Here is a 10,483-nt window from a genome sequence, read left to right as displayed (position 1 = left end):
GGTCATTGGTGTTAATCCCCTCACACTTCTGCCCAACGCATTCTGTGCCTCATGGACGCCAGTGACTACACGTTTCAGAGGTTGCAGTCCTCCAACTTTCCAAGGGTAAGACCTTTTCTTTAAGTTCCTGTAGCTACCAAACATGTCAACTTTCCTGCGCTGTAAGTCAAATTTAATCTAGCAGGTGGTGAATGCATTTTAGTTTTGATTAGCATAGAAGCCTGTCCTGGACTTTTACTGTCCTAGATTTTACTGTTCAGTTACGGGCAGAGGCGAGGCTCTCAGATGTGTCGACAAAATAACATACAGGAAGATCCCACCCATTTTGAGGAGAGCAGATTCCACCCATATTGAGGAGAGCAGATTCCACCCATATTGAGGAGAGCAGATTCCACCCGTATTGAAGGGAGCTCATTACACCCTTAATGAGGAGAGTAAATTCCACCCGTTTCGAGCTCTGCACTGTAAAAAATAGGCGTAATTTAACAGTAATAATTCCTGTGCTTTTTTACGGAAGAATTCAATTATCTTATAATTACGGAGCTTTTTCAGTAAATTCAAATTGTGCGCGTGCGTAGTGTGTGAACGCGACCAACGGTCGCTCTCTCCTCAACACACAATTTCATCTTCTCACCCTCTTTATTGCAGTGGCACCTCTGTGGTAAATATCATCCATTTTTGTTCGCGTAGGTAAACTTGTAACTAAAAGACTACCAGCTATCACAAAGATAAATAATCCCATTTAGCGAATTTAATATAGACAACGAATTAACGTTAACCTACGATGGCTGTGGGTTAGCGTTAGCTGTAGTCTAAAGCTTGCCACAGATTTTCTGGACAGGCTAACGTTAGTGTTAGCGTTAGTGCTACTGTCGCTTCTTTGGTAGCTAAATATCGACGTAGTTTTGACACCGATAATCTTTGCTGCAATGAAAGAATGAAAACATGTGCATTTTTACATTCGAGGAGAAAAAACGTTCCCCAGAATGGGCAGACTAAAAGCTAACAAGCTAGCTAACCCTAGATACAGCTCATCCAGCAGTATCAGCTAGCGTTAGCTAAGTTACCTCAGGTCAGAGAACACCAACGGGACAAATAGGAACAAAGACTGGCAGTCTGATGTTTTCATTTGTCCTTAAATATTCAAAAAAGACCTGACAAGCAAAATAAACTGTGGTGAACGGGGAGAGAACACTCTAGAATCTTTAAACTACCAAGCATGGACATGGCGCACAAGCTGAACGTTTGTGTTTGCTGGTGTTTGTCCTGTCTGTGTACTCTGCACTGTACTCAAATGGCCTGCTTGTTGTGTTGCGTTATAATGTGGGAGAGTTAAGGTTAGGGCATATACTCTCCATTGTCATTACAGAGAACAAGACAATGTTTTTTATGCTGAGAGAAAAAGTAGCTGAACTTATTCCTAGCCTTGGAATTTATGAAATTAAGGACAGTATGAATAATATTACAGGTCCAAAGCTAGATGGTCTTGCAGAGTATGTCCCTCACAAATGTTTCCATAGAGGTGCCAAAATCTTTTTTCCACTTAAGCATCGTTATGTCGCCATGGATGCCATCCAAGGTTTAATCAGTGGAGCTCTACCATTATCAAGGAGGTTCCCCACAAGCAAAGTGATTGAAAGACTACAAGAAATTGGTGTTTCCCAAATTGATGACCTAAATTTGGTACAATCGAAGATCTTGAAGGTGTCCTGAAGCCAATACAGTGTCGCAGGCTGATTAAAGCATTCTCTGCCGGTAAGTGTTTCTTTCTTTTTTCATCCTTCTAATGTTTTGAAGTTGAAATTGTTTAACATAGTTGATGGCTTTACACTTACAGTTTAGAATTATAAGGTTCTGTCTGTGTTCAGTGCAGTTTTGAGATTGTGAAACCAAGTAAACCTTGCAGAAGAGCGCTCTAAAAAGGCCAAGTGGTGAAAGACTTCATTCGAACAAGAGAAGCAAGTGCTGGTGAAAAGATGAACCAAGGACCTTTGGAAGTGCTAAGATGCCTCACAAGTTACTTCAAGGAAGCAACTGTCCTGTTGGTTGCAGACAAGGTAAATCTACATTTGAATGCTTACACACCATGTGAATCAGGATTTCAGCAATCTTTTGGGATGTTCATATACTGTGCACCAAATTTAATTTGGTACTTTGATTTGGTACAAATTCACTTTGGTTTCTTTACAACAGTATAACATAATTTATTCATTTGAATATCGGATAAAACTAAAACAATGACACAAAACTCAAGACATCTGTTGTCTTTATAGGATGGCCAGAAAGAACTACCCAGCACTCCTTGCATCATTGTCATTGGTAAGTACAGACTAAGTATTGTATCTTGTTTCAGAGAACTATTAAGTCAAATGTGTAAAAGTGAAAATATCATTAAATATCATTAATCATTTTACCATTTGCCATTTTCAGTCATGTGAATCATTTCCTCAGTGACAGAGTTCATTTGTGTTTTACTTTGAATATTGAATATACATTTGTTATGACTTCTGATGACTTTAAAAGTTTTAGTGGCTCTGATAAGGGCAACATTGAAACTGGAGACTGCTTCAAATCAGTTTATTGTGGTGGAGAAGAACTGGTGCTGCTGGCACCTGTCTGGGTGGTACTCCACTCACAGGTAGCAACTACCATTCTTATTCAGTGGTCATATTGTCTTGCAGCCTGTGTCCTCTGATCTCAGTAATGTGTCCAGGGGGTCATTCTGAACCAGTTAAGAGGGCCTGCTGCTGAGCCTCTTCTTAATCAGCCAGTAGTTCCAAAAGCTCATCAATCATGGGCTTCACTTTGTGTAGTTTGGCTATGAGCTCAACTTTGCCTGCATGTCACCCTCACTGCTTCTTACTGTGATACATGCAGAGACATGGCTTATCAAAGCTGTATTTGAATTAAAGGGCTATAATTTCAGATTCTGTCATAGCAATACATGTGCACGTGTAGCTGGGCTTCAAGCCGATGTTTAATACATTATTGCCACCTATTAGAGATGTATGGAGTTGTAGCATTTTTAAAATGTAAAATAATTTTGTTCTTCAGGGCGATTTTGAGAATCAAAACAAACAATTTTGCTTGTGCCCTTTTTGTGTTTGTTTCTGTCATGAACATTTTTTTTCTCATGATGTGTTTAAAAATAATTAAAATAAATCAGTTTTCCTTGTCACTGTAGGGTCTCCTGGGGATCAACACTGAACGTGGCTCAAAAGCTGAATCGAAGTGCAAGAAGCACTTCAAAATCAATCCTAAGCTTCTGAAATTCCTGAAGGACCTCAGTGACTTTCAGAATCCATTCAAAATTTAAATGGACAAGGTAAGCACCATGCAGATTTTTCTGTTATAATGCTATGTTTAAGCTGATGCTTAACTGCTTATAGGATGGCAGAACTAAGCTGAAACAGTATTAATGTAATACAAATAAAACGTTAAGCAACAATATTTAACTTTAAGTTGTTTTATAAACAAAATTTAAGTTGGGTATTTTGTTAATAAATACCCGCAACAGATTTGTTGGAGGATGTACTGTTTTATGTTGATAATAAATGTGCAATATTTTAGATTTGAAATATAATCTCGCAAAATTTAGGCTATAAGTAGTTTTGTTATATTCATTTTTGCACGCAGTATTTTAAGACAGCAAATCTTATTTTCCTGATTTGATCCTATAGGCCAAATCTCAATATCGTTTTTAGTTTGAGTTCAGCGATCCCCAGCTTGGAACTGAGTGAAAACTCGCTATTACATGCTTAATTTTTTGTAATTGCAATGGTGATTGCATTCTCAATTTTTGCACACTTCTTTATAGATTTTATAATATGTCTAAACTATATAAACTTTATATATAGTTCAAATGTCTCACGTCACCTTTTTATCTCTCAGCCAGCAAATCAGCATCAGTACTGTGTTGGTACAGTGCTTAAAATCTGCGTTAGCCCAGAGGGTTAATCTGGTTAGACACACTAAGTATGTGTGGAACTGTAGTAAATATCATTTAAATATGATTAGAGTGAAAAAGGCCTGCAAGTGAGTAATTTAGTCATTATAAATATTGGTTGAAGTAGTTTCAGTAAAGTGGCAATGTATTAACGTTAACAGTTGATTTAAAGTGATAATTATTCTTAGTGTTATATTTGTACCCATTAATATTTCTGCTTAGTTCTGCTGTTGTGTAAGTGTTCCTGATGAGGCAAACTAAACATTTGTAGCTAAAAAGTTGGAGCACAGCTGTAATATTTTCTGCTGTTTTGCATTAATTAATTGTGTATATTTAAAAATGGAAATACATAAAAATGTAAAAACACATGCCTACATGTTATTCCATAAATTAGTGTAAGATGAAAGCTGATTTACCTTTTTCCCCCATCTTATTTTTAAGGCATTTGGAGCCCTCAGATGCTGCACAATGGACTCATTTAACAATTTGAAATGAAGTGTTAGGATGAGAAGTCCTAAGTTCTGTGGTGTTTACAACATTTTTGTAATGTTGAATTGTTAATGGAAAAAAATACATGTTTGTTTTGGACACAACACTTTAAATATGCAGGAGGTAGAGTTTTTATATGTAGGGCTTATAAGACATGCTGTTTTGAATAACAGTCGTTGACCAGCATTGTTCTCATGCCAAATTTGTTTCAGTAAATTTATTGCATGAGATATAAGCACCCAGTAAGCTATATTAGCAGTATATAAAAAAGTGTTAATACTATACTTGCTCCTACACATTTTTTAAATTTAACTGGTTTTTTTTTGCTTTTCATAAAGGAGCTACAAGTTACCAGATCAATAGACATGCCTACTATGTCCCTGTGCCCATCGACCCATCTATCAGGCAAATGTGCTGTATATAGGTACACTTTGTAGATTTACAGTTACATACTACAGGGAGAAAAATACACTCTCCAAGTTATGTCATTCCTGCAGTTTCTTTCCAGTGGTGAATGGGTTGGGTGATATGGTGTTCTTTTGTGTACTGATGATATCCACCATATGCTGAAGAGCATATTGTTACATTGACAATTTATGACAGGTAACTGGACTGTCAAATGAACTGCAGTCAGTAACTGTAAGCATGCAAAGTGCACCTAAATGGGAAGTATTTCCAATTAGATGCTCAATGACTGTTGTTGAATAAATTGGCAAGGAAGATGTTGATGTTAACTTTATCTGTATTGAACTGAAATCAGTGTTGGAAGGCTTGTACTGACACAATGCAGTGTTTAGATCTTATTTCAATATTTTATATAACAATTGTTTTGAATAATTTTACATTGATTTTAAGATGTTCTGTATTTCATTTACTTTAGGGCTGAGATGATTTATTAGGTCCACATGTCATACTTCTTTTTGGAGGTAGTGTCTACAGCTGTTATAATAATATGCTCCATTTAAATTGCACCTTTGTCTTACCCAAGATCACTTTGCAAAGTGGAAAAAAGTATTTAAAAAGTTACAGTATATATTTGTCATTTCATTGCATTGCCATGTTTTTTGGTCATACTTATCCACACAGTGTTCTCATCTTTTTACCATTTGCCTGTTTGCATCCCTGTAATAAACAGCAACAATGAATTTACTGAAATGTATTTTGTTAATTTTTTTTTTCAGGAAAGTGATGTTTCATTAATGTACAAGGAGTTTTTAATGTTAACTTATACGATGGATTTGTTAAATTGATGAAGGAAAACTAAAATAACAAAACATTCTGTTAAATGTTAAGTTATGGAAAAAACTTCAAAAGAAGACTAAAAAAAGGGAAAATGGTCTATAGCAAATTTTTATGTAAATTTACAGGAAAAAGTGATGACATAACACTGTAAAATAACAGGAGACATTTTGTTAAATAAAGAAAAACTTGTCAATTTACAGAAAATATCTGTTTAATTGATGAAGGAAAACTCTGTGATTTAATTGAAAAAATCTGTAAAAAAAATGTTTTTTTTGTTAATTTATGGAAAAAATCTGTTTAATTGATGAAGGAACATTCTGTAAAATAACGGAAAAAATCCAGGTAATAAACTGCCAGTACATTTTCTGTAATTTTACGGAATTTTTTTTTACAGTGTGTGCCATCCCCATCGTTCTACCACGGAGGTGATAACTGCACACCTAGAGCCACTTCTGGAAACTTCGAAAGGATTCAAAATGCATTTAGTCAATAAATGACTGGTTTATTTGATGTTGCAGCAGTTTTTCAATGGAATATATTATGGAATTTATTCAAACCTAATCCTGTAATTTGTGAATGTTGAACTCTTCATATGTCTAAACGACAATAACCATCACTTGCTAACAGTTAAGTTAGCTAGCTAGCTAACCAGCTCGCTAGTGAGTCAGTTCGATTAGACGACTATTTGCTCTCACAAAATATGAGAAGCACCTTTTTAGTGAAATTCCAATTTTAAAGTGAGCGGAATTCATTTGTGTCAAATTTATAGTATAATAAACCAATGTGAATACTTATTAGAGTTAGTTAGCTAGGTAAGCCACGTATGCACAAGCTTCAGCCTAACCTGCGCTGACCATGATGGATTCAAATTTGAAAGGGACACGTTGAGTGACTGACCGGCGTTTAAATGACATAAAAGCAGAAACAAGCTAACTGCGGCCTGTGCTGTGTGGGGCTGTTTGCTTGGTGACCAGCAGGCTAACAGGCTTACACACCACAAAGCATGTCCAATGCTTTTCTCACACTAGTTTAGAGGTTAAACGTAGAAATCTGAGTTCTCAAGAGATCTCAAGTGACCGGTACAGTTAAGGTCAGCTGAGCTTTTAGTTGGTAACTAGCAGCCAAGTGATTTTATGTGCTAACAATCCTACATCACACTAAAGTTTGTGAGGTCTCTTCTTCTTCCTCTTCTTATGTCCCTTTTTTCAGGCTTAACCTCCAGCATTTCTCAGGTATGGAAGCAGCTTTTGTTTACCTCTCTTTCTCTGGCACGTCGCTGGTTGGTTTACGCTCATTTTTCTACACTTGTAATCATCTAAGATGAATAGGTCTTTAATTGAAGTCAGGGATCTAAACATAATATGTATTAGTATGTCTGTGTTTCTCATGAAAGACTGTTGTCTGACTGTAATAACTCCTGAGAAGGAACAGTGTTGTGGCATTTTTAAATGATTTCTCAAGGAGGGTGCTTGTTGACCGAAGTACTGATGTTAACTGAATGTTAACCTTTTCACAAGTAATATATAACCAAGAGTATTTCTGCTTTGACTCACATTACCTACACCTGTCTTCCACAACAACTGAGAAGCTGTGTATTTTCTGCGACGTGGCCGCGGAACATAGACGCATGCAGAGGGTTTTAATATAAAAAAACAGGGAACAGGCAAAAATGTGGGCGAAAAGGAGTCCAAGAGTCGATACACAGATCCAGCAACACCGGCGACAGTACCGAGGGGAAAAGACCAAGAAGTCGAACAAGAAAACAAGTCAAGACAATCGCTCGGTATGATCTCATGGATACAATACTTCGCGCTATACCTGAGCCCGGGCTTAAATACTATAGTAAACCTATGACAAAAACACACAGATGAGTCACATTAGAATTCGGGAGACCGGGAACGCTGATAGGTGTGTGTGCAAGAGTCCAAAGTCACATGGTCTTGCTCAGACTCCTGGGAGATGGAGTCTGAATGGGGGTTCTCCAGATGTGTGACAATTTTATCCACCCTGCTTCTCGCTGATTACCAACTCCAGAATAAGCCAGAAAAACATCTAAGCTATAACAGTAGCATGTTTACTGGATTCAAGAGGCTTGAATGCTCATACAAATGTAGTTAGCCAACATAAGTTGTTCAAGCTAGTCTTTTAAGCCTTTGTCGTTTACAGCCATCCACTGCTGCTTCTGTTTCTCAACTCCCAGGTACTTTTAATTTATAGTATCTTTATCTTCTTCTTCTTCTTTCGGCTGCTCCCTTTAGGGGTCGCCACAGCGGATCATCTGCCTCCATCTTGCCCTATCCACTGCCTCCTCTACTTTTACACCAACCATCTCCATGTCCACCATCACTACATCCATAAACCTTCTCTGAGGTCTACCTCTTCTCCTTCTACCCGGCAGCTCCATCTCCAACATTCTTTGACCAATATATCCACTATTCCTCCTCAACACATGCCCAAACCATCTCAACCTGGCCTCTCTGGCTTTATCTCCAAACTGCTCCACCTTCACTGTCCCTCTGATCTGCTCATTTCTAATCTTGTCCATCCTTGTCACTCCCAACGAAAATCTCAGCATCTTCATCTCCGCCACCTCCAGCTCAGCCTCCTGTCTTTTAAACAGAGCCACAGTCTCCAAACCGTACATCATAGCAGGACGCACTACTGTCTTGTAAACCTTCCCTTTCACTCTTGCTGCTATCCTTCTTATAGTATCATTATGGTCTTTGCAATATCATTACATATTACGTTAAATATTTAATTAGGTTCCTCACTTATTTCTTCAATGTACATGCAGCCATGAGAAATCCATCTTCACAAACTGTGAAGTGACAAAGAACTTGGCCAGAGGCCTTCACATCTGACATCTATCAAGAGCTGAGTATTTTTAACAGGTGGGATTCAGATGGTCATCACTTGCTGTCGGTGTTTCTCCCAAACATACTCTAGATATGTGCTCCCTGGCTATTTTTACAGTACTCCTGACTTACAGACTGGACCCCCTCACCCCTTTTCACAGGGCCACCACAGAGCAGATATTATTCATGAAACACCCTCAGCACTGCAGTAACATGGTGGTGTATTAAGGAGATGAAATATAAGGCCACTTCTCTTTATCAATAAGTTTTTCAATAGTAATTTCTATTTTTAAGAATCCTTATTATGTATGAATATCTCAGCCCTTTGATAGATCATTCAGTTTGATTCAAGAACATGATGCTTTGTCTGTATCTTTCAGCCCTCTCATCCACCTATAGCTGTGGGTGGAAATGTGGCGATCCAATTCTATGTTTGGTTTGACCTTGGTCAAACTTGGCATTCACAGCACAGAAGTAGAAAATGGTTTAGAGAGAATTATTGAAAATAAAGCCCTCCAGTCAGCAGCTGTGATGTCCGCCCTGGGAACAGTCTTATTTCTTCAGGTCACTGGGAAGAACTGTGTAAAGTTCTTAGTGAATCCAATAATGTTCAGCTTCTACTAACAGTTGGACTTGTTTTCAAGAAGAAACTTGGCAAAGTTGCACTTTTATGCACGATTTCACGTCACGTGCACTTTGATCTCAGGTTTTCTTCAAAATCCTTTAATGCAAAGCATTTTTTCTTCGACTGTTTTCAATAATGTTGCATAGTAAAGATAAAGTAGGTGTATTTAGAGAAAAACACCACCACAAAGTTACATATCAACAATATTAAAGGCAGTGTTAATTTGGGAATAAAACCAATTGCCACACCTATTTTACCCCATGTTGTGAAGTCAGCACTCAAAACGTGAAACAGTTTTTGAAATGAAGGCTCCTTTATGGTTCTTGGCTTGTATGCAAACTTCTCAGACCAAAAAGGTGTGCAGCTCAGCTCCTGGAACACTTAGAGAAGATTCATGTAGGGCATGGGTTCCTAACTAACAGTCCATGCAGCCCCACGTAATGCGTACTGTTCTGCCTTGTCTCATCTACCAAATCTGTTTCAACCTATTAACAGTCCACTTGTGGTCTAGGTTAGGTGTGTAAGAAAGGGAAACGGCTAAAATGTATGAGCGTGAGATCTCCAGGACTGAGATTGGAACCTTCTCCAAAGCATCTTTCTTAGCACTTTTACACATTCAAAATGCACCACATCCTACGACGCTACAAAGGATTCCTTACACAAAGCTACAGGAGAAACTTTGGGTTTTGGATGTGGGTGTGAAGAATGGTTTGAAGGTCTAAAGAAACTTCACATAATGTAATGGTTCTACACCACTTCAATGGCTCTTCCTGGAAAGGTTACGTTATGTGGAGGTTCTATAAACTTTCCTAAAGGTTCTCCAGACTCATATCTCACTCACACAAATGATTCTATCAAGAACCACACATTACTTTTTTCTCCACCACCAAGAACCACTTTTTAACCCCTTACCAAGCCAAAGTTTATTACACACTTCTATAACCTAAGAATAGCACCACACGTTTGAATTGAAGTCCCTGTAGTTCATGAATAATAAGCCATAATATGTAATAAGCCTGGAATGTTAATGGGTTAACTAAAGTGAAGGTCCTTGATTGAAGATTTATATTATGTGGAAATTCTTTAAAATTTCAAAACATTTTTATATTTATTTTCAAAAAGAATTCTTTAAACACCCATTTACAGAAGCGTTCTTTAGAGATCCAATAGAAAAGAAAACTTTATGGCATTATGTATCACCTTTTCTTTGTGAACAAAAATTTGCCTATTTTTTCTAACGAAACTTTGCAGGTGTTCCTTTTTTTTCCTACTTAATAAAAATGTAGCCGAGTGAAAATTCTTATTTCAAAGAAGGCAAGGTGTCCT

General features: G+C 37.5%; 1 long non-coding RNA gene across 1 annotated transcript; it reads left to right on the top strand.

Moving 5' to 3' along the window:
• The first annotated feature begins 1,986 nt into the window (after positions 1-1,986).
• On the top strand, positions 1,987-4,478 carry LOC119262207. The gene is made up of 4 exons (XR_005129478.1): positions 1,987-2,057; positions 2,274-2,319; positions 3,185-3,325; positions 4,388-4,478. It is a non-coding gene; the product is annotated as an uncharacterized LOC119262207 (long non-coding RNA).
• The last annotated feature ends 6,005 nt before the right edge of the window (positions 4,479-10,483 follow it).

Source organism: Pygocentrus nattereri, chromosome 23 (genome assembly GCF_015220715.1).
Source record: "Pygocentrus nattereri isolate fPygNat1 chromosome 23, fPygNat1.pri, whole genome shotgun sequence".
NCBI classification, from domain to species: Eukaryota; Metazoa; Chordata; class Actinopteri; order Characiformes; family Serrasalmidae; genus Pygocentrus; species Pygocentrus nattereri.
Note: the sequence above shows the minus strand (reverse complement) of the source record. Positions and strands in the feature narration are given on the sequence as shown.